This window comes from Lepisosteus oculatus, unplaced genomic scaffold, assembly GCF_040954835.1.
Source record: "Lepisosteus oculatus isolate fLepOcu1 unplaced genomic scaffold, fLepOcu1.hap2 HAP2_SCAFFOLD_40, whole genome shotgun sequence".
Lineage (NCBI taxonomy): Eukaryota > Metazoa > Chordata > Actinopteri > Semionotiformes > Lepisosteidae > Lepisosteus > Lepisosteus oculatus.
In genome coordinates this window covers 916,982-941,310 of record NW_027167934.1, presented here as the reverse complement: position 1 = coordinate 941,310, position 24,329 = coordinate 916,982, and the positions used below count along the sequence as shown (strand labels likewise).

The 24,329-nt window shown below is 43.1% G+C and overlaps 6 non-coding genes across 6 annotated transcripts; all 6 read right to left on the bottom strand.

The window, feature by feature from the left end:
• Positions 1-295: 295 nt before the first annotated feature.
• trnai-aau (transfer RNA isoleucine (anticodon AAU)) lies at positions 296-369 on the bottom strand. The gene has a single exon. It is a non-coding gene; the product is annotated as a tRNA-Ile (tRNA).
• A 559-nt stretch (positions 370-928) lies between these two features.
• trnag-gcc (transfer RNA glycine (anticodon GCC)) lies at positions 929-999 on the bottom strand. Its single transcript has one exon. It is a non-coding gene; the product is annotated as a tRNA-Gly (tRNA).
• A 2,762-nt stretch (positions 1,000-3,761) lies between these two features.
• Positions 3,762-3,834, bottom strand: trnar-ccu (transfer RNA arginine (anticodon CCU)). Its single transcript has one exon. It is a non-coding gene; the product is annotated as a tRNA-Arg (tRNA).
• An 8,536-nt stretch (positions 3,835-12,370) lies between these two features.
• Positions 12,371-12,452, bottom strand: trnal-caa (transfer RNA leucine (anticodon CAA)). The gene has a single exon. It is a non-coding gene; the product is annotated as a tRNA-Leu (tRNA).
• Positions 12,453-18,151: 5,699 nt separating this feature from the next.
• Positions 18,152-18,233, bottom strand: trnas-aga (transfer RNA serine (anticodon AGA)). Its single transcript has one exon. It is a non-coding gene; the product is annotated as a tRNA-Ser (tRNA).
• Positions 18,234-21,333: 3,100 nt separating this feature from the next.
• LOC138228250 (U4 spliceosomal RNA) lies at positions 21,334-21,475 on the bottom strand. The gene has a single exon (XR_011185336.1). It is a non-coding gene; the product is annotated as a U4 spliceosomal RNA (small nuclear RNA).
• Positions 21,476-24,329: the final 2,854 nt, after the last annotated feature.

Sequence of the window (24,329 nt, the reverse complement as noted above, 5' to 3'; positions counted from 1 at the left end):
CCAGTTCGACACCCAGTTCGACACCACTTTACAGTATATGACAAAAGCATGGCAGACTGTGCCGGACCGGCAGATAACTTCCGCTTATTTTTACCATATTAAACATTGGAAATCCTCCCACTTGTATTTGTGACACTTGATTTTGGCTCCACCTAAGACACTCTTAAATCTTCAAACACTTTTCTCTTCTCCCGCAACACTCTTGTCTGTCGGCACTATGTGGCAGCGTTGCATGACAACCCCTCTCACCACGGAAAGGAACCTAACAGCTTTGGTAAGAGAGGAGAAAAGGACCTGGCCAGTACGGGGCTCGAACCCGTGACCTTGGCGTCATTAGCACCACGCTCGAACCAACTGAGCTAACCAGCCTCACAACAGTGCTCCTCTCTGTGCTGCAAAAAATCGAACTCAGGGAATTTCTTTTGTCCTCCTTTGAATAGAAAGCCTTGTAATTCAGTGTAAGGGCTTTCTCGTGCAGTTTCATGGTTCTTGTAACCCAAATCCTACACTGGCCTGAAGTGCCCCCCCATTTCACAGCATTTTTCAGCTGATTTAAAATGTACCTAAAGGAGAAGCATTATTGAAGACCATCAATTACCAAGAGCTTTTGTCAAAGGTTTTGGTGGTCATTTTGAATGACCACAGAGCGCTGTGACCTCGGTTTTACATCTCATCCAAAAGACAGCGCCCTTTTACAACACAGCATCTCCGTCACTATACTGGGGCATTGGGACCCGCACAGACCTCAGGGCGAGCGCCCCACCGCCGGCACCATTAACACCGCTTCCAGCTGGAAGCTTTGTTTTTCCCTGTAGCTCACCCTCATCCGGGTACTGACCTGGCTCACACCTGCTTAGCTTCAGTGGGTTTTTTGAGTTGCGAGTTGCAAGGGGATGCAAGTGATGGAGCCGCTCGCTGCAAAAGCCACTGCATTGGCCGGGAATCGAACCCGAGCCTCCCGCGTGGCAGGCGAGAATTCTACCACTGAACCACCAATGCTCAGTGCCTGGGCCTTCAAAAAAGACGCTTTTTTGGTGCTCTGTGCAAAACGCGTCGACATCTGCTTCCAGCTGCAAAATGCCATTCGCGGACGCTGAAGAACTTATTTCCAAGGCAGCGGGTACAAGCGATTGGGCGTTTTAAAACCACCAGGAACAGCAAAGAGGCGTGCTTCTTTGCTTGCGCCGAAACACACCGACTGGAGGCGGATAACGTAGTCGGCAGGATTCGAACCTGCGCGGGGAGACCCCAATGGCTTTCTAGTCCATCGCCTTAACCACTCTGCCACGACTACAGCAAGCCCCACCACCGCTGCGTTCTTGCTACAATCTTACCTGGATCGCGAGGCGCCGGCGGAAGCCTATTTCAAAGTCGTTCTCCGTTTCAAAAAAACATTTCCAAAATACAAGCCTTGCAGACAGACACGCCTCAGAGGACTTAAGGGTGGCTTCATGTCGGAATGATAAAGTCTCCCCGTCCGGACATGAAAATGCCACTTTGTTACACACAAAAAAAGAATCAACAACAGAGAAATGCCCACAAGCATTTGAAAAGCCGCACCACGTCGCACTTGAAATAGCTCTTACATTAGTGGTAGACGCAGGAATCGCCTTTTTATTTACGCTCTTACCCACGCGATGGAAAGCAAAACAAAGCAAAGCAGAGCAAAACAAAACGAACAAACGAAAACCCTCACGTCCCGCACTTGCATATAACACCGTTACGTGCCCAAGCGGTATTGTACGTCATCCTAGCACTGCACGCCGGGGCGTATGGTATATGGGAACGAGCACACGCCACGAATCGTCTCGAATCACTCCCTACAGCTGTAAGGCGCCTTGAAGCGTGCACCCCCAACATTCTTCTTTGCGCATCTGTGATAGGTAAACTCTTGAGCAAACTCTGAACCAGCTCTAAGGAAACTAATCCGATTAGATGTTACTTTGACTCATCATTTAAGGGACCCTTGTTAATTGGAGAAATCAATGATTTCGAATGAATTCTGTATGCGTTAAAAGACAGCTATACACAGAAAACATGCAGGACACTGCTCATGATGTTTCCCGAGCCGAAACACAGTGCGTTTTTCCAAGCCATCTGACAAAGCCCGCCCACTGAAAACTGCAGGAGATCGTGTAAAGACGTTCAAGTTTGTAACTACTGCACGCACAGGAAGCAGAATAAATTCCTCTATTCAAACTGTCAAAGGTTTGCTTTGCGAACGCTGCAGGACATCGCACAATCTCTTTTGAACAGGGACAAACGATTTCTTATGGGGCGCAGTAAGTACAGACGTTTAAAAAGCTCCACTCATGCCAATGATGCAGCATGAAGAAGCGCAACCTAAAGTTTGCATTCCTAGCACTGTTGCATTCCCCGCATCAGTAGCTAAGAGAATATAATTTACGACTCTTGTTAATGCAGTTTCAGAAACCAGACTGAAATTTCTCAAGTATATTATTTGAATCCAGATACGATTGACGTTGGGCAACAACTATTCTCTCAAAACTTTTAGATTGAAATGGGACCTTTGAGACAGGCCTGTAGTTGTTAAGAACTTGTGGATCCAAATTTGACTTCTTAAGGAGCGGTCTAAGAACCACTACCTTAAATTGATCATGTACGTTGCCTGACGCAAGCGATGCATTCATCATACTAATTATAGGTCCTGCCAGTCCTTCGAGGGAATCTTTGACTTGCTGAGTGGGGATGGGATCTAGCAAACAGGTGGTTTACTTTGTCTTACGTCTGTGTCCATGAGTCCACCATAAGAAGAAATCTGAACAGGAGTGGTGATCATGCGAGGTCACCACGGAGGAAACCACTGCTCTCCCCCCCAAAAAAACCACCACTGCCCCTCTCAAGTTTGCTAAAGACCACATGGATGTTCCACAACTCCTGGAACAATGTTCTGTGGACAGACGTGACAAAAGTTGAACTTGTTGGTAAATGTGCACAGCGTTATGTTTGGAGATAACAAAACACCGCATACCAACTCCAAAACCTCATCCCACCTGGGAAGCATGGCGGAGGCTGTACGGCTTGCAATCATCGAGGGACCGATGAATTCCGAGATGTATCAGGAAATTCTACAGCAGAATGTCAGGGTGTCTGCCTGTGATCTAAAACTCAAAAGACGCTGGGTCTTGCAACATGACAAAAACAAAGGAGTACATCAACAACAGAGTGGCTGAAACAGAAGAAATTCTGTATGTTGGGATGGCCAAGTAAGAGTCCTGACCCCAATCCCATTGAAGTGCTGTGGCGTGATCTGAAGCAGGCCATTCAGCGCAAGACATCCCAAAAATATACATGAACTGAAACAGTTTTGCATAGAGGAATAGGCCAAAATACCTCCTAACCGCTGCTCAGGTCTGACAAGCCGCTACAGAAAGTGGGGGTTGAGGTTTTTGTCATAAAGGAGGTTCCACTAGCTCCTTAATATAAGGGTTCACGTACTTTTTCCATCAATGACCTTGATTGTTTAAACCATTTGGTCAATAAAGAAACAGCAATGTCAAATGTTGGGTGTGTGTTCTTTGTTAAATCAGAATCTCTTTATTAATTATTATGACTTAGATAAAGATAAGATCACATGTTAGGAGCCATTCATGCAGAAATCCACATCATTCCGAAGGGCTGTTTACAAAAGTTTTTCTCCCAACTGTATGTGAGAGAAAAGCAGAGACGCTCACTGAGTAAGGTGGAGTTGTAGCTTTGCAAACCACAAAGACATTTGTATGCTCAAAATGGGACAGGAGCACCCCAGATGGGACTCGAACCCACAATCCCTGGCTTAGGAGGCCAGTGCCTTATCCATTAGGCCACTGGGGCACACTGGGTTGGGTCGATCACGCTGATGAAGAGCCAGTTTTTTTTTCCTTTGCTTTTTCAAAGGGATCCCCAAAATTAGGAAAGTTAGGCAGCAGAAGGTTTACTGTGACCTGAGAAGGACCGGCATCCAATCACGGTGGTACACACACACGCTCTCACTCATCTGAGCTACACGGCTACCAAGATGATCTCAGGTGCGCCGAGCTGGTACGGAACATATTGAACTGATCGACGGCGAATTGTCTCTCAGACAGGCTTTTCACCTCTGAGCTCCCTGACTGACAGTGATCAGTTAGGCAGTAAAACAGTCAGCTGCTTCTAAGCCTTAAACAGCTGCATCTCGGCGCTTCCACGGAGAGATGATTTGAAAGCCGAACATCGCCCATTGGGAACACCTTACTATCACTAGTTTAAGAGACTCTTAAGGTCTTGCAGAGGTGCCTGTCTAATAGCATGCGCTTTGCAAGCTATAGGTGTTTAGGCTGAGGCAGAATGCCTGTTAACAAAATGTTTTTCTAAAGGGGCCTCGCACTCTTTTCCAAGCAATGGTCACCATCCCCACAATGTAGTCATGTCCTAGGACGTCACCTGTTAGTCTCCATTTGTCTGCCACCAACATTTTAGGTTACGGGGTCACAACCGCACCCCGGAGAGCATAGGAGCCGTTGGCGTTCTGGCTGTGCAGATTGGGCTGAAGGTGGGGCGCTTGAATCTCGCTGTTGGAGGCCGTCTGAAACTGACCCAAGCCTTTCCCTTGAATTAAATGTAAATAAGAAATGAACCCCAGATGCACATGGAATCAATCACGTGTTTCCTTTGAGCCGTTTCAAAGACTGCTCCAGAGTTTACCTTGCACAGATGCGCAAAGATTAATGATGGGGGTGCACGCTTCCAGGCGCCTTACAACTGTAGGGACTGATTAGAGACAATTCGTAGCGTGTACTCATTTCTCTCTATTCCCCGTGTTGCAGTGGTAGGATGACATAAATTCCTGCTTCGACACGTAACGGCATTATAATCAAGTGCAGGAGCTGAGGGCTTTAGTTTTGTTTCGTTTTCCATGGCGTTCGTAAGCGCGCAAATCAAAGGCAATTCCTGCGTCTAACACGAATGTAAATGCTTTTGAAAGTGCAGTGTGGTGCAGCTTGTAAAAACCATTTGTGGTTTGTTGATGTTTTTTCTGTCTGCCAAAGTTGCATTTTGACATCCGGACTGGGGGACTTTATCATTTGAACGTGAAGCCAGCCTTAAACCCTCTGAGGCGTGTCTGTCTGCCGGCACGAATCTTGTGAAAGGTATTTTTTTTTAACGGAGAGCGACTTTAAAAAGGTTTCCGCAGCCACCTCGCACTCCGTGTTAGATTATAGGAGGAATGCGGCGACAGCGAGCTCGCTTTTGTCGTGGCCGAGTGGTTAAGTGCGTTGGGGATTCCCCGCGCAGGTTCGGAACTTGCCGACTCCGGCGTCTGCCGCACGTCGCCTTGTGCCTGCGCGGCAAAGGCGAAGTGCCGTTTCTCCTTTCCCGGTACTATAAAAACGCTAAATCGCTTGGACCCGCTGCCATTGAAAGCAATTCTTCAGATAACCACACATTTTGCGTTCGCACCTCTGGTGCTCTACTTATGCCTTTGCAAACCTAATGAATAAAGCTGAAAGAACCGACACGATATGTAGGTGCTCGTAAACCACGCAGTAAAGAACTGTTAACAGCAAGGGTTTCAGTGGGTTAACTGAGGAGAAGGCGTGATCGCTAATTGTTGACTTTTTATTTGGTGTTAGAAACACTCTTACTGTGCATGACGTGCAACAAATGTAGCCACAGAAATTGCATCACGCTTTCATGTATGCTATTGCAGACACCAACGTTGCCTAGATAGAAAACCGAAATAGCCGTGGGTTTGCTTGCTGGTCTGAAGGATCTCTCTTCGAATCTCTATCATTTGTCAATGAAAGTAAAAGGCGCTGCAATCTCATACGTTCAGAATCAAACCCGCAGCTGTTGTTCGACTTTATTTCTTGACTAATTACAACTGAGTGTCGCATGAGCAGTTACGTAAACTTGTCTGGTATATTTGAACACAAATGCCGTTCTTCAATTAAAACTAACAGTACATTGTCAGGGACATTCAGTTCTATACAAACAAGAGACAGACAAGAGAATATTTCTACCGTTCATGTGGACTACGTGTTGACTTACTGATCGGAATAATTGAAAGGTTCGGGCTCATAGCCGATGCAGTGCGTGCTAATTAGAACAGCAACGCTGAGCTCTCAGCACCGTACTGAGCCCAGGTGTTTTTCTAAAGCTGTCAGGTGCAGTTCATTTACATGAAGGAAATCTCTTACTGGGTACGATTACAATGCAGTAAGTAGCACAGACTGCTTAGGGAGTAGCCCGATGCGTTTAAAAACAACCCGAGCCAGATAGGAGTCGAACCTGCAATCTCCTGATCCGTAGTCAGACGCGTTATCCATTGCGCCACTGGCCCTGGTGTGACACTGCAGGACTGTAACCCAGTGAGATCAGCACTGCAACTAGTAAAATATTACCCCCGGTCCATTCTTTTCCAAAAGTGAGAAACACCTGTTTTCTACATTTTGTCTGTTTTAAAACCATATCTCTTTAAACCAAACCAAGAGTTTGTCTTTTGCACTGATATTCTGATTCATTTCGATTTCAAAGAAAAAAAAAAACATTATCTTCCAAAGCATCATAAAATTGTCCCTTCTTCCAGACTCTACTTCTCTCTTGTAGTAGTACAGCAGACCTTTCCAAGTGAGCAGATCACAGAGTCCGAAATGAGCTTCCTCCATCAAGCAAAGTACCTGAACATGACTCTGTCTTCATAAAAGCGCCCCTGTAATAAAGAAATTAAATCCGAAATCAAGAGGGCAGTTTCCTACTGAAGTTCAAGAAATCATCAATTTTAACCTAGCAACACATTAAAGGCTGCATCTATACAAGTACGATTCTAGAAATGCTCACCAGATTACGTTTTAAGAAAGAACTGCGCCTCAGGTTCCGCCGAGATCTTAACTCGGATGGCAGGATTCAGAGTCCGGAGTGTGGACTGATGGCGCACGGAGGGTCCATATACTGTGGATCCCTCAGTGATCTTCCGCGTATTCAAACCGCCAGCGTGTGACTCCCCTGTCACCGTCCTCTCTCCTCTGTGCAGCCGAGCCCGATTCACGGTAAAGTGAAAAAAAATATGCCCTCAACGTGAGATTTACTCTGGAGTGAGGATAGATGTTACCTTTTTATCATTGAACAGGATGTATGTGATGTGGCGACTAGGTTCAATTTTGTATCCTGTTTAAAAGATTAAGGACTGGGGTGAGCGTGATTTACCACCCTTTCAGCTAAGAACCCGACGTGCGCACCGTTTAAGCTGCATAGACTCGGTCGTTTAACTCTTCTCCATTAGCAGGGTTAAGGTTAAAGAAAAAAAACATTGCTGACTTCTTTTTTTTTTGCCAGCTGCTAGCGCTGATTAGCAAGGTTTGTATTTCATGTTTTGCAAGTTGCATCCATTTTAAGAAAAACAAGTCATGTTAAAGACAGGAAATGAATACTTGTGTTTAATTAAGTCTAGCGGTTGTCCGCTGGGATTCAGACCCAGGGTCTCCTGTTCACTAGACAGGCGCTTTAACCAACTAAGCCACGGCACCCCGGGAGTGCTGTCCTTTTGCAGCCACTTGGACACACCACTCAGACACATCTGCATTCGGTGTGTGCTCCGCCTGCTCGCTGAGCAAGTTGCCACCTTTACATACAATAGCAACATCGACACCAAGAGAAAGGATGACAAATGGCTTTTATCTGGAACTTTTCATGTCCAAGGAGCTCAATGTGCTTTCTGTGTACAACAGGGCCACTGAACTCCACACTGGCCACTGAACCACAGCAGTGGCTTGCTGGCTTGACATCTCCCAAGGAAAATGTTGAAATCGCATGTGGAACAGGAAAATGACCCTCGAGTACGAGGGAAAAAAAAGAAAAAGATCATCTGGAGCGCGCCAACTCAGTTGGGACAGTCCAGTTCTGTTGACGAGGTGGCTGAGTGGTTAAGGCGATGGCTTGTTAATCCATTGTGCTCTGCATGTATGGGTTCGAATCCCACTCTCGTCGGTTTCCATGTCTGACATGTGTGCCCGTTCGACGTTGGCCCTCCTGTCGTTTGCTCCAGAACTAGAGCCATGCAGTTTCTAGCGGTGGCTGAACATGGTATAGTAGGCTAACATCGGTATCGAGCAGTGACAGTAACAGTATTTACGTGCCGCTGCTGCCAAGTGGCTCTGGGTTGAGACCGCGTTTTCACTTACTTGCAATGCAAACGGAGAAAGCGATTTTTGACAGTCTCTTGAGAGACTGCGCTAGGTGTTTAGGGATAGACTTTGTCAGTTCCCCCTGGGATGATGGCCTCTCAAATAGTTTGTGATTCCTCTAGACGTTTATACAGTAGAAGCCTGCTTCGTGGCTTAAATCCAAGCTAAGGAAACGAGTTAGAGGTCTGATGCAGAACTGCGAATTCAATGAACGGGAACACTACAGTACATTGCACTGTATGTGTGAGGAAAACTGCCCCCTTCTGTCCCTTGTCGACCGAACAGAGGACTGTAAAGGATACCGCCAAGAAACTTTAGGATGCTGGTTGGAATACAGCTCCAAAGAAGCCCCTTTGGGTGTTATGTCATCAAAAAGTAAGAACAGCGAATCTCCCTTTGATCAAAAGCGCAACAGAACTGTTTTCCGTGGAGCAGCTTTCAGACCCGTAGACCTGTTTTATTTGTAGGGCAGGGCGCATTCCCAAACGCGAATCTCCTGTTTTAGAAATGCTTTGGGCGGCGTGAAGTGAAAATAAGAAATGGGCTCCAGATGCACATGGAAGCAATCAAGTGTTTCATCCGAGCTGTTTCAACGACTGCTCAAGAGCTTTCCTTTCACAGAGGCGCAACGATTAATGATGGGGGTGCACCCTTCAATGCGCCTTCCCAGTGGGCATTGATTCGTCGAATATACGTATATTTATGGCGAAAATACGGCTATACGTATATATACGTCGCCTCAACGTATAATCAACGTCGAATTGCAACCGTAAAATCGACGACATGAATAAACGCATATATAACATCGAAAACACATCTAACACAGTGCCTGAGGCTTTTTACTGTATGTATCGTGTGTGCCGCAACTAGGAGTATACGGCACTCTGCACAGTGTACGAAGTAAATTATTTTCGCAGTAATTAATTTATTATATTTACTATATTTATTATACACGTGTAAATTAATTACTGCGAAAATAATTTACTTCGTACACTGTGCAGAGATTCTAGACGAATTGCAGACCACATTTAGACGTCTAAGGTATGCGTTTAATAGATGCAGCCATTCAAAATGCGCGGTAAAAACCCGCGGTACAGTAACCTACCCACAAGCCACCGCGGGGCACCGGAGGGTACCGCAGGACAAGTGATTGGCTGGCCAAAATGACCGACAGGGGCACTCGTGGTGCATTGGTTGGTAGTGCAAAGATTTAATCATTTAATGTCTTTGCTGTCCACATTTTAATCCGCTTAGTTTTGAATATTTATATGGATTTTACCACTAAAGGGAAATTTTAGTAGCTGAGCATAAAAAGAAGAGGAGCATAACGCATCTGAAGGTCATAAACGATATTAATTTAGGAACATAAACATTACTGTATGTATGTAAACTGTACTGTGTATGGCTGGTCTTGGTAGTTTAAAGAAAAAATACACACCAGTCTTCCATTTCTCCCTAAACATTTTAAGCATGAAAGTTTTATGAAACGGTACCCAAATATGCGATTGCTGTATAGAATGAATTTTAATTAAAAAAAATTATTTAACACGAACATTAAGCTGTTTACATCTTCCGCCTGAGAACAGTCACCCGTTGCTACCCAACGCAGAATGGTGATTGGCTGACACCATCTGACACCCCTCTGATTGGAGAAAAAAGACGTGCTGGTGTGCTATACCAGGAAGAGGATTTCTTTCAATTCTAAACGTGTATTTTAAAAGTTTAAGAAGTAAAAACCTTACAGCGTACACAGATTTCTAAACTGATCAGGATCGTTATCTTTGTCTCATGCATAATAATGTTCACCGCTCTGTCCAGCAAATTAATAATAAACTTTATTTTATATAGCTTTTTAAACGAATAAGTAATTAGATTGCTCATAAACCTAATCACTTGCTTTTTCTTTTTATTTAGGCGCAGATTTCAACTATAGATCGTATTATTAATAACCATAATAACAACCAACCAACAAAAACAACCATATAAACATAATACCAACCAAAAACATAGATAACAACCACAATACAAAATCAAATAATCAAACCATTTTACTCTCGCAAAGTCCTCCAATTATCATAATCCCGCCCCTTATGCAAAACCAAACCTTCCTCCCATCCCAGTTTATCCTGTTTATCATAAACAAAATCAACCTCAATTTTCAACATAAAGCATTACACAAAATCAATACCTCAACACTCCATACTCAACAACGATAATTCACAAACAGCCAGAAAATGTAACTACACATTCCCAAACAGACCTAATTTCCATAGCCCCGCCCCTTATGCAAAACCAACATCCCTCCCCTGTTCTCTCTCTCCCCTGGCGGTTGTAATTGTTTTTATTTTCAAATAAATTTTAGCAAAGTCATGTATTTTAAAAATCTTAAGATTTTTATATTTATGTCTTTATTTAGTGGTTTCATTAGTGACAAAGGCTAAACTTTCTTGGAAAAATGTCTTTTATGTAAACCATGTTTGCTATTAATTCATTCAGGGCTAAAATATGTTCATTGTCTTCTAATGAAAGAAGGGTTCCTTTCGCCGTAGTCGGGAGCCTAGCCTTTAACTAGTAAGTACTGTATTTACTGGGTTTTTGAGGGGGGGTGTCTTTCGCTGGAAATCTCGCCTCCTACTTTGAAAATACCCGTGAAACCGTTTCAATTCGTCACAGCCAGCACTCCTGCAGAGAGGGGGGTTGTACTTGCAGTGTATACAGTACACGCGTTATGCTCTTCGTTAATGTAAATAATTACTGCGAAAATAATTTACTTCGTACACAGTGCAGAGATTCTAGACGAATTGCAGACCACATTTAGACGTCTAAGGTATGCGTTTAATAGACGAATATTATACGTCTTTTGCCCACTGTGCTGCCCTCTTGATTTCGGATTTAATTTCTTTATTACAGGGGCGCTTTTATGAAGACAGCGTCATGTTCAGGTACTTTGCTTGATGGAGGAAGCTCATTTCGGACTCTGTGATCTGCTCACCTGGAAAGGTCTGCTGTACTACTACAAGAGAGAAGTAGAGTCTGGAAGAAGGGACAATTTTATGATGCTTTGGAAGATAATGTTTTAAAACAGACAAAATGTAGAAAACAGGTGTTTCTCACTTTTGGAAAAGAATGGACCGGGGGTAATATTTTACTAGTTGCAGTGCTGATCTCACTGGGTTACAGTCCTGCAGTATCACACTGGATAACGCGTCTGACTAGGGATCAGGAGATTGTAGGTTCGACTCCTGCCTGGCTCGGGTTGTTTTTAAATGCATCGGGCTACTCCCTAAGTAGTCTGTGCTACTTACTGCATTGTAATAGTACCCAGTAAGAGATTTCCTTCATGTAAATGAACTGCACCTGACAGCTTTAGAAAAACACCTGGGCTCAGTACGGTGCTGAGAGCTCAGCTTTGCTGTTCTAATTAGCATGCACTGCATCGGCTATGAACCCGAACTTTTCAATTATTCCGATCAGTAAGTCAACACGTAGTCCACATGAAAGGTAGAAATATTATCTTGTCTGTCTCTTGTTTGTATAGAACTGAATGTCCCTGACAATGTACTGTTAGTTTTAATTGAAGAACGGCATTTTTGTTCAAATATACCAGACAAGTTTACGTAACTGCTCATGCGACACTCAGTTGTAATTAGTCAAGAAATAAAGTCGAACAACAGCTGCGGGTTTCATTCTGAACGTATGAAATTGCAGCGCCTTTTACTTCCATTGACAAATGATAGAGATTCGAAGAGAGATCCTTCAGACCAGCAAGCAAACCCACGGCTATTTCGGTTTTCTATCTAGGCAACGTTGGTGTCTGCGATAGCATACATGAAAGCGTGATGCAATTTCTGTGGCTACATTTGTTGCACGTCATGCACAGTAAGAGTGTTTCTAACACCAAATACAAAGTCAACAATTAGCGATCACGCCTTCTCCTCAGTTAACCCACTGAAACCTTTGCTGTTAACAGTTCTTTACTGCGTGCTTTACGAGCACCTACATATTGTGTCGGTTCTTTCAGCTTTATTCATTAGGTTTTCAAAGGCATAAGTAGAGCACCAGAGGTGCGAACGCAAAATGTGTGGTTATCTGAAGAATTTATTTCCACGACAGCAGAGCCAAGCGATTTAGCGTTCTTATAGTACCAGGAAAGGAGAAGCAGCACTTCGTCTTTGCCGCGCAGGCACAAGGCGACATGCGGCAGACGCCGTAGTCGGCAGGATTCAAATCTGCGCGGGGAGTCCCCAATTGATTTTGAATCCATCGCCTTAATCACTCGGCCACGACTACAGCGAGCTCGCCGCCGCCGCATTCCTCCTATAATCTAACACGGAGTGCGAGGTGGCTACGGAAACTTTTTCAAAGTCGCTCTCAGTTAAAAAAAAAAACCTTTCACAAAATACGTGCCGGCAGACAGACACGCCTCAGAGGGTTTAAGGCTGGCTTCACGTTCAAATGATAAAGTCTCCCCGTCTGGATGTCAAAATGCAACTTTGGCAGACAGAAAAACATCAACAAACCACAAATGTGGACAAGGATTTTACAAGCTGCACCACACTGCACTTTCAAAAGCATTTACATTCGTGTTAGACGCAGGAATTGCCTTTGATTTGCGTGCTTACAAACGCCATGGAAAACGAAACAAAACAAAAGCCCTCAGCTCCTGCACTTGATTATAATGCCATTACGTGTCGAAGCAGTAATTTACGTAATTTACTGCCTGAAAAAAAAACAGTAAAATGTTTGAGTGCCTATAGAGTTTCTATTTTTATTTTCTTGAGAAAAGTTGATACCATTTCCTGGACACCCTGTCCCCCATCAGTGCGCGGTGCCCGGGGAAAAATCTGTAGGGGGGCGTCTGAAATTCTGAGGGGGGGGGGGTGATATTTCGGTTGAAACGGAGCTGTAGGGTGCAGCTACCCAAATGAAATCTCGCAGCTATGCCATTGATTAGTGCTTCATGATAGAAGATAACGACTAGCAATCTGGTATTTGCGATGAAGTTCAGTTTCACATTTTTCGTCACTCTCACGGTTTGTATTGCCTGGAGCGAAAAGTACCATAAGCGTTCATTTTTGCAGCTACATGGACGTTCTGAATCGTTAAGAAAAAAATGTTGTAAAACCAACAGAAAGCACAGACTGCTATAACTAGTCCTAGTTATATAAAGATTTTAAGTATAATGATAAAGTACTGCAAGGAATCGGTCCACCTGAGCAAACAGGATCGTAATGTTGACACTCAATAACGACACTGATATGTGCAGTTCCTGGACGGATAGCCCTCCTGCCCATCAAACAGACTGAGTGACTGTTCGTGTCATTTAGTGTTGTCTGACCATTGACCAAGTACAACTATTTTTTTAGGGCGCAAATTAAGTTAGGTAAATCTTTTTGCCCAAAACTGAAGGGGCAACACTCCTCCCTCCCCCCGTGATGCCAGGCCTGTCCCCATCCTATTCCATAATGTCATTATATATAATACCATACAACAGTACGATCCTTACTAACTGCATGCGTTAAAATTGCACATCAGCACATAGCAGGGGGCACATAGCCGTGATGTATTATCAATGTTAAATTTCAACCATAATATCGACAACATTAATAAACGCATACGTTGAGAAAATATCGAACCCAGCATATTTTCCGGTTATATACCACAATGCATTCCTAGTATTCGTTGGTCACCATTTTGGACACGTTTTTCAAACGTAGAAGTATATCCGCAAATATCTCAGCAATCCTCTTTTGACGAGTAAGTATGAACAATAATAATACTATCTGAATACACACAGATCTTTCTTAATATTATTTTGATTAAAATAGTACGTGAATAAGCAAAAAATGGCACATAAAAATAGTGTGAATGGGGAAGATGGCACAAAATCGTTTTGCCATTTCTCTATTCTTATTCTATGTTGTACTTTCAAACTTTAGGTACTCTTTAATTAGGACAGACTTTATTGCTCAACTGCTATGATGCAAGCCAAATTTTATACATTTATTTCAGCTTTGAGCTTTCAGCTTTGACCAACCTTGAACTCACCGGCCGTGGTTAACGCGTGTTGGATTTTAACGGGCTCTGTGTGTTCGATGTACATAAGCCACTGAATGCTGGGTGTAGAAAATCGTTTTTGCTGGTGGTGGTAATTGTCATGGGGTAGCAACGCTATCGTCTCTTCCTGTAAAAACATAAGTCTGAACATGGCCATGCAGACACTAGCGATGGTCACAAACTGAAAGGGGTCGATGCACACAACGCAGGCGGCCCCTGACTCAGTCACGCGTGTCTGTCTGGTCATATTCATGACCTCGTCCCAAAACCTGACACAGCCTTCTCTTAGAATTGCCACATCCAACTGGCAGTAACGTTTCAACTCTCTCTGTAAGTTAAACACACTTCCCTTGCATTCTTCATACCAAACCAAAAACTCGGCTTTCTCCCTCGGCAGCATGTAGTTAACGCCGTAAAGTTCTGGCGGCGGCATCGGGCTGACATAATTTTGGTTTTCTGAAGTGTTCATCAAGTGTGGAAAATGACCCTTACCCCCGGGGAACCCCATGGCGGCCGACAGTTTGCTTAATTTCATAGGTAGAAAGTTTAAAGAATCGATAAATCTGATGTTCAGAGCTTTTACGGTCATACACATTATCTTACCACCCTGATTAATTAGTTCAACGTCCATCTTTTCATCTTACAACTGTCTGATTACTAGGTAATTGTCATATCCCTTGCCATTGTGCGATATGAATGTATGGTTTTTGAAACGTCTATCGATAAATTTACACACAAAATCCTTTAGACAAGTTTCACCATAAAATTCCCAGCTTCGTTTATTGTTAATATGAAGGGCATGGATGTAATTTGGTATGTGTGTCCCCGTTTCTTGCATGCATTCAAAGTAAAAAAAAATGTACTTGTTTGAAATTTTGGGGTTGTCCAAAGGCAGTATGTAGCACAAATGTGTGTCAGGGGTGTCGATCACGTTGTTACAATGCGAGCACAGTTTCTCTTTACATTTGTGACTAGAGAGGTTATAAACCTCACATTTCTCACAAAAGACCCTGCGCTCACACTTACTAACACCCGTCGCTGCATTCCGAAAGTGTCTCGCCAAACATTGAGAGCTACGACAAAAGACCTTACAGGCCGGGCAATTCTGAATTTCTGCATCAATTTCGCAACACTGGGGATCTAAACAGGTTTTACAAGCTTTAACACAGGCGTGTGCGTTCTTGTGGCTATACGCCGCATGGTAGTTAGTGCAAAAATATGCCGCCCCCACAAAAGCTTTAATATTTAAAACCCCATAAAAATGCTCTTCATGCAGTAGAACAAAAAGTATTTTAGAATTAGGTGGTGTGGGCCCCGTTGTAAAATATTTTCAATCACCCTGGTCGTGGTACAAAATTTTAATGACCACCTTTAAATGTTTTTCAAAAGCGGTAATGTCTGACAAACTCATTTTCTGATTCTCTGAAAAACCCAACTCTTTGTGCATTCATTTAGCGCCCTGTAACATTTCCCCATTGGTACAACCTTCATTCAACAAACCGTACACACTCCTGGTGAAACACAGATTACCGCCCGTGTAATGTAAATCGATAAGGTGCGCTTTTTTCTGAGCAATTACCCAGAACGGATTTAAATCTTCGACGGGCACCCCCCTGCATATTCCTAACTATCGTCACCACTAATCGGAGGCTGTCATCGGTGAGAATTTCTGTGTGGCTCTGTAAGAGGTCTGAGATGTGGCTTAAAAAATCAGCAGCATTTAATTCTCCGGGTTGTCTCCTGCGTGAGAACAAGGGTTTGTTAAAACCACCCGCAGTCAAACGCAGCTGTACAAAATCATTCGCCCCGATGTTTGGAGAAAGTTCATCCAATATTCTCTGGACTGCACCATGCACATGTTTAGTCATTTATCCCGGTGGGTCTTCGCCAGTGCACCATGAAATAGCATTATCAGGTAACGAAATCCAGAGGTTAGATCAGCATCTTCTTTAGAAAAAACGTCTAAGAGTCTAGCGGCGTAAACCTGGATCGGTTTTGGAAACACTGAATGTACACTTGCTAAAGCGGCTCTTAGATTCTCTAAACCCCGCTTTTTATCCACCTCATTAGTGCCCACCTTTGATACTAACTGTGCAATATACCGCACTGAGTCTCCCACATCACCAAACACCAAGTCTTTAGGCGTGTTATTATTTCTCTCCGAAGGCTTGACACGTTTGGTTTTGGTCAGTGTCTTAACAGCCGTCTCCGATGCAGTCACCACCTTAGGGTCCGACGTTTCCACCACACTTTTTTCACCGCTCGTCGATACAGCTGCTGTGTGAAAAACGCCACATATGTGGCACATCCTTACACAAAGAGCTGCGGGTGAATGGAACAAGTTACCCGGACATGTTGTTACACCGGTTTCCTTTAAGACTGTGGTGGTGCTACTGGTATGGCGGCATGGTTAACGGCATACAGACCCCTGGCACAGACCACTTGTGTCAGGGGTCTGTATGCCGTTCCCAAAATCCACCTGCTGGATTTTGGCAACTTCAGGACGAGTGGGAATTTTCTCCTATCTGTCAATTCTGTTTTGTTTTGGAGACTCTTGGCTGCCTATGTTGAACAGTGCAGCGTGAAGGAAACATTTTCCAAAACTGTGTCAACTCAAAAGTTGTAAGAAAACCTCTCCAGCTGCTTTAACTCTCTTCATTTTTGTCATTTAATGTGACACTCGATGTATAACTGGAGCCTCACATATGCAAATGGTGAGGCTCCAGATCGACACCCAGTTCGACACCACTTTACAGTATATGACAAAAGCATGGCAGACTGTGCCGGACCGGCAGATAACTTCTGCTTATTTTTACCATATTAAACATTGGAAATCCAACCACTTGCATTTGTGACACTTGATTTTGGCTCCACCTAAGACACTCTTAAATCTTCAAACACTTTTCTCTTCTCCCGCAACACTCTTGTCTGTCGGCACTATGTGGCTGCGTTGCATGACAACCCATCTCACCACGGAAAGGAACCTAACAGCTTTGGTAAGAGAGGAGAAAAGGACCTGGCCTGTACGGGGCTCAAACCCGTGACCTTGGTGTTATTAGCACCACGCTCTAACCAGCTGAGCTAACCGGCCTCACGACATCAATCCTCTCTGTGCTGCAAAAAATCGATCTCAGGGAATTTCTTTTGCCCTCCTTTGAATAGAAAGCCGTGTAATTCAGTGTATGGGCTTTCTCGTGCAGTTTCATGGTTCTTGTAACCCAAATCCTACACTGGCCTGAAGTGCCCCCCCATTTCACAGCATTTTTCAGCTGATTTAAAATGTACCTAAAGGAGAAGCATTATTGAAGACCATCAATTACCAAGAGCTTTTGTCAAAGGTTTTGGTGGTCATTTTTAATGACCACAGAGCGCTGTGACCTCGGTTTTACATCTCATCCAAAAGACAGCGCCCTTTTACAACACAGCATCTCCGTCACTATACTGGGGCATTAGGACCCGCACAGACCTCAGGGTGAGTGCCCCCCCGCCGACACCATTAACACCGCTTCCAGCTGGAAGCTTTGTTTTTCCCTGTAGCTCACCCTCATTCGGGTACTGACCTGGCTCGCACCTACTTAGCTTCAGTGGGTTTGCAGTTGTGAGTTGCAAGGGGATGCAAGTGATGGAGCTGCTCGCTGCAAAAGCCACTGCATTGACCGGGAATCGAACCCGAGCCTCCCACGTGGCAGGCATGAAGTCTACCACTGAACCACCAATGCTCAGTGCCTGAGCCTTCAAAAAAGACGGTTTTTTGGTGCTCTGTGCAAAACGCGTCGACATCTGCTTCCAGCTGCAAAATGTCATTCGCGGACGCTGAAGAACTTATTTCCAAGGCAGCGGGTTTAAGCGATTGGGCGTTTTAAAACCACCAGGAACAGCAAGGAGGCGCGCTTCTTTGCTTGCGCCGGAACACACCGACTGGAGGCGGACAACGTAGTCGGCAGGATTCGAACCTGCGCGGGGAGACCCCAATGGATTTCTAGTCCATCGCCTTAACCACTCGGCCACGACTACAGCAAGCCCCACCGCCGCTGCGTTCTTGCTACAATCTTACCTGGATCGCGAGCCGCCGGCGGAAGCCTATTTCAAAGTCGTTCTCCGTTTCAAAAAAACATTTCCAAAATACAAGCCTTGCAGACAGACACGCCTCAGAGGACTTAAGGGTGGCTTCATGTCGGAATGATAAAGTCTCCCCGTCCGGACATGAAAATGCCACTTTGTTACACACAAAAAAAGAATCAACAACAGAGAAATGCCCGCAAGCATTTGAAAAGCCGCACCACTCCGCACTTGAAATAGCTCTTACATTAGTGGTAGACGCAGGAATCGCCTTTTTATTTACGCTCTTACCAACGCGATGGAAAGCAAAACAAAGCAAAGCAGAGCAAAACAAAACGAACAAACGAAAACCCTCACGTCCCGAACTTGCATATAACGCCGTTACGTGCCCAAGCGGTATTGTACGTCATCCTAGCACTGCACCCCGAGGCGTACGGTATATGGGAACGAGCACACGCCACGAATCGTCTCGAATCGCTCCCTACAGCTGTAAGGCGCCTTAAAGCATGCACCCCCAATATTCTTCTTTGCGCATCTGTGAAAGGTAAACTCTTGAGCAAACTCTGAACCAGCTCTAAGGAAACTAATCCGATTAGACGTTACTTTGACTCATCCTTTAAGGGACCCTTGTTAATTGGAGAAATCAATGATTTCGAATGAATTCTGTATGCGTTAAAAGACAGCTATACACAGAAAACATGCAGGACACTGCTCATGATGTTTCCCGAGCCGAAACACAGTGCGTTTTTCCAAGCCATTTGACAAAGCCCGCCCACTGAAAACTGCAGCAGATCGTGTAAAGGCGTTCAACTTTGTAACTACTGCACGCACAGGAAGCAGAATAAATTCCTCTTTTCAAACTGTCAAAGGTTTGCTGCAGGACATCGCACAATCTCTTTTGAATGGGGACAAACGATTTCTTATGGGGCGCAGTAAGTACAGACGTTTATAAAGCTCCACTCATGCCGACGATGCAGCATGAAGAAGCGCAACCTAACGTTTGACAGACAAAAGCCGGGCGCCGCCACGAGCAATATGAAATCAAACTGACAGCACACGGCGTTTCGCGCTGACTCAAAAGTGATCTCGACAGACGATGTTCTCTGCATAAAGCTGAAAGAGCTAAAGAGCGTTTCTGTTGAGACGTAACCCAGTGGGCAAAAGACGTATAATATACGTCTAATAAACGCATATCTTAGACGTCTAAATGTGGTCTACAATTCGTCTAGAATGAAATTCTAATATACGTCTAAAGTTAAACGTCAATTATACGTCTATATTTAGACGTTCATTATACATAAATGGTTGGAGTTCTATTATACGGATAAATTTAGAGGACTATTATACATATATGGTTGGAGTTCCGGATAACTTTAGAGGTCTATTATACGTATATGGTTAGAGGTCTATTATACGTATAACTTTAGAGGTCTATTATACGTATATGGTTAGAGGTCTATTATACGGATAACATTAGAGGTCTATTATACGTATATGGGTAGAGGTCTATTATACATCAAAGATAGATTTTATAGGTGTAGAAACAAGTAAAACAAGCCAATGATTAGGTTTAGAAATGTATTCTGAAAATACACATTCACACCTGAAACATATGTATTTCAAATTATACATTGTATACAATCAATCAACAATCAACATATGGGCAATAATCATAAAAACACAACTAGTCTTAAACTTCAGCTACAAATTCTGGTAACATGGCAATATACAGTATAGTAATGACAAACACAAAACTAATTACATTAACACACTAACTCAAAACCACATTTTGATTCAAATATACATTTTAAAATGTACAACTTCTATATTTCCAAGAAAAAAAAATATTACAATGGAAGTTAAGACGATTTTTGTCCACTGTTTGCAAACCCTGTCTAATTGTCCTAACAGTTAGAACCAAAAACCTATTATTTTCAGAGTCCAGATCTCCTGGCCCCCTGCCTTGCATATGCATTCTTCAAGTAACACATTGCGTGCTCCTTTATTTCTTTTTCTGTTGATGTAGGGTGGGACTTCAGCACCGCAGCTAGGAGAAAATTATATAATATTACTTCCCAAATAAATGATGATTAATATCTTCTTTAGTATAATCTAAAAAATGAACGGTTTACTAAGCTCAAAGCTGAAATAAATGTATAAAATTTGGCTTGCATCATAGCAGTTGAGCAATAAAGTCTGTCCTAATTAAAGAGTACCCAAAGTTTGAAAGTACAACATAGAATAAGAATAAGAGAAACGGCAAAACGATTTTGTGTCATCTTCCCCATTCACACTATTTTATGTGCCATTTTTTTGCTTATTCACATACTATTTTAATCAAAATAATATTAAGAAAGATCTGTATGTATTCAGATAGTATTATTATTGTTCATACTTACTCGTCAAAAGAGGATATCTGAGATATTTGCGGATATACTTCTACGTTTGAAAAACGTGTCCAAAATGGTGACCAACGAATACTAGCAATGCATTGTGGTATATAACCGGAAAATATGCTGGGTTCGTATAATCAACGTCGAATTGCAACCGTAAAATCGACGACATGAATAAACGCATATATAACGTCGAAAACACATCTAACACAGTGCCTGAGGCTTTTTACTGTATGTATCGTGTGTGCCGCAACTAGGAGTATACGGCACTCTGCACAGTGTACGAAGTAAATTATTTTCGCAGTAATTAATTTATTATATTTACTATATTTATTATACACGTGTAAATTAATTGCTGCGAAAATAATTTACTTCGTACACTGTGCAGAGTGCCGTATACTCCTAGTTGCGGCACACACGATACATACAGTAAAAAGCCTCAGGCACTGTGTTAGATGTGTTTTCGACGTTATATATGCGTTTGTTAATGTCGTCAATTTTACGGTTGCAATTCGACGTTGAGGCGACGTATATATACGTATAGCCGTACGTTCGCCGTAAATATACGTATATTCGACGAATCAATGCCCACTGGGAACAAGCTCGCTTCTTTCTACCATGATGTCACCATGACCAAATCTGTCTTTAAACACCTTGCTCAGTCTCTAACGAGACTGTCAAAAATTGCTTTCGCGGATTGTATTGCAAACCGGCGGAAGCGGGGTATTGGGAAAAGTTTTCAACTAGCAATAATCACGCCTCGGCTAACCCTCACAGGCTACGATACTGCCACTGCGCAAAGCTGACGGTTGCCAGGCAACCGCGGGGATCCTATGGAAATCGTTATCAATCGTCTCATGGCATGTCGTTGCTGTAACGCTTCATATTTGTCGTCTTCTTCTAGCTTGAGGTTTTGAAGAATTTCATGACAGACAAGGGCTCCGTTGGGAACAAAGAAACCCGTTGATTCTTTTCAGCAGCAGAAATACAACCCTTTAAATACAAGATGACAGAACAATGACGAAGGGCATGCCGGGAGGAACTCATGCACTACAGAGGAAAGGGGGCGGGCACGTACAGTTCACATTCAAGCCACAAGTACTCTTCTCGGATGTTGCACAAACAAATCCTAACGTCTTGAAAGCATTGCGGGATGTTTGTGTCCCACTTCCCGTGGCTGCAGGATGACTGACACGAACGGACAAACACAATCTGTGGCGTTTAGCGTGACATAGTCTTGCAGGCATCGTGCTGTCTCACTGCAATACTATACCGCTGGAGGAAACAGTCCATCTGGCCATGAAACTCATTTGAACGTCTAGCTACAGCAACTAACAATATCATGATTTATTCAGGATGTGTGGAATCAGCACGTCCCGGAGACAGCTTCCGAAATCGTGAGCATTCTCTGGTGGTAGGGGCGTTCAAGATGGCGCTCAGGTGGGAGGTAAAGTTTAGTGGTTGAGGATTTTTTTTGAGTTTTTCATGACCTAAATGTTAATTTTTGCTTTTTTTGACTACAGAAAAATAAGGACTTAACACTACTTGTTTAAACTTCAGTTATAATTGAAAGAAAAAAAAACGATTTTTTTTAGGTTTAAGAATTTCGATATGAGTAACACTGGGAAAAGAAAAGAGAGTGCTGGGTCTTCGAAGGAGAAGTCTAAGAAACCTCAATCGTATATGTATAGCACTACAAGAAAATTGATGGCAACTAAAGGGAAAAGTGAAGCAGCTGGAGGGGACGTGGAAAGAGTGCTGGAGATGCGCTCGTACGCGAGCGCTCGCAGCCCAAGTGAGACTCAGCTGCCAGAGGAAGAGCCGGAGTCCCTGCCCAGCACACCTGTGAAAACCCCGGCAGCCAAGAGAGGAAGGGGCGACCTGACGCTGGAGGAGCTCCAGACCAACATCTTCAACATGATGGCACAGAGCATGGGTGAGCTGAAGGAAGTGATTTGATCTAATACAGTCGCAATCGAAAGTCTTAAAAAGTCCATGGACTGTGTGTTTAAAGAGGTTGAAGACTTAAAGTAGGCTGGGCAAACGATTTTTAAATTTTAAAAAAAATAAATAAATAATGAGATATAATGATGTTTTCCTGCTTAACTTAGACATTGCACGACTTTAAAACATATAAAAACAGGTTTCGAGAGTTAAAAACCACTTTTTATGCGCGAAAAATGGGTGATTTTTCTTCCTCGTGATCAGCTCAGAATCTTTGTGTACGCTGTAAGGTTTTTACTTCTTAATTAAACGTTTAAAATACACGAATTTCATAAAGACAACACACGTTTCGAAGAGAAAAAATCCCATTCTTTTCTCTTCCTGGTGTGTGAAACTGATCAGCAGGTCTTTTTTTCCCAATCAGAGGCTCTGAAAATAGCGTACCGCCCACTGCCCTCCGTCAGAGAGGGGCGCGGCACCGAGAGAGGGAGGAGGCGCGGAGCGCAGCAGTACAGAACGAACGTTCTACTGCCTGGAGCGCTTACGGCAGCGATCGCGTCTGCATTTATAACTTAGTTTTTAAAATTAATCAAGCAATATGAACCATCTCTTTTTACTTTTAAGTCACTTAATTATCATTAAACACAGCTTTCTCACCACCTAGACTTCTTTTTGATACCATCCTTAGACAAAGCAGAAACGTCTTGTTCTGTCTAATGACATTACAAGTGGAAAGATTACAGATTTTAATCGTCTTTAATTTTGTTACGTTATACATTTTAGAAACGTTTCATCCATACAAACACCACAAAACTATTCTCGATTGTATTTCTGAATGGTATGTTACACTTAGTTCACTGTTTTAAATACATCTAATTAAGAAAGTTAGGTGTTAGCATAAACTATTAGCAATCAATATTAAATTTAGCACTGTAATAATTTGTTGCACTTTCCCCCGCATCTTGTAAAAATATATTTTCATTGTTCAAATATACATTAAATCTGACTATCATATAATAAGTTAAATACAAAACTAAAGAAAAAATAGGGTTAAATATAATTCAAAATATTTTGCTAACAATGTTAACTATTTATAAATAATAAATTGTATTAACTAAAGAGTAGGATGGCACAGTTGTTAGTATGCTTTTTGTTTTGTTTCTTTTTCATAAATACAACAGTAGTACCTGATGTCTCAGTGGCTTTCAAAATTAAATTTTGCATGCAAACCTGTGAACTAGAAAGATAACTAAGATATCCATCCATTTATAATGGTGGCAAAGTGGTTAGCATTGCTATCTTGGAGCACTGGGGTCCCAGGTCCCATCCTGTGTGTGTGGGGTTTGCATGTTCTCTCTGGGTTACATGGTTTTTCTCCATATGTGTGATATGACTCCCTCTTGCACTCCAAAACATACTGGTAAGTTAATTGGTTTATGGGAAAACTGGCCCTGGTGTGTGTGTGTTTGTGTCTGTCTGTCCTGTGATGGACTGGCGCTATGTCCAGGGTGTATTCTGCCTTGTGTCTGTTGCTTACTGGGATAGGCTCCAAATCCTCTGTACTGGATAAAGAGATTAGAAATGGATGGAAGTAAAGGCACTGTGTGGATTGAACTATACACAGTGTTAGAAACCCACTATGAAATGGCAGCATCTCACTGAGAATAAAATATTTTATAGTGCTGGCTTAAGTAAACAGCCTTTCCAACTCTCT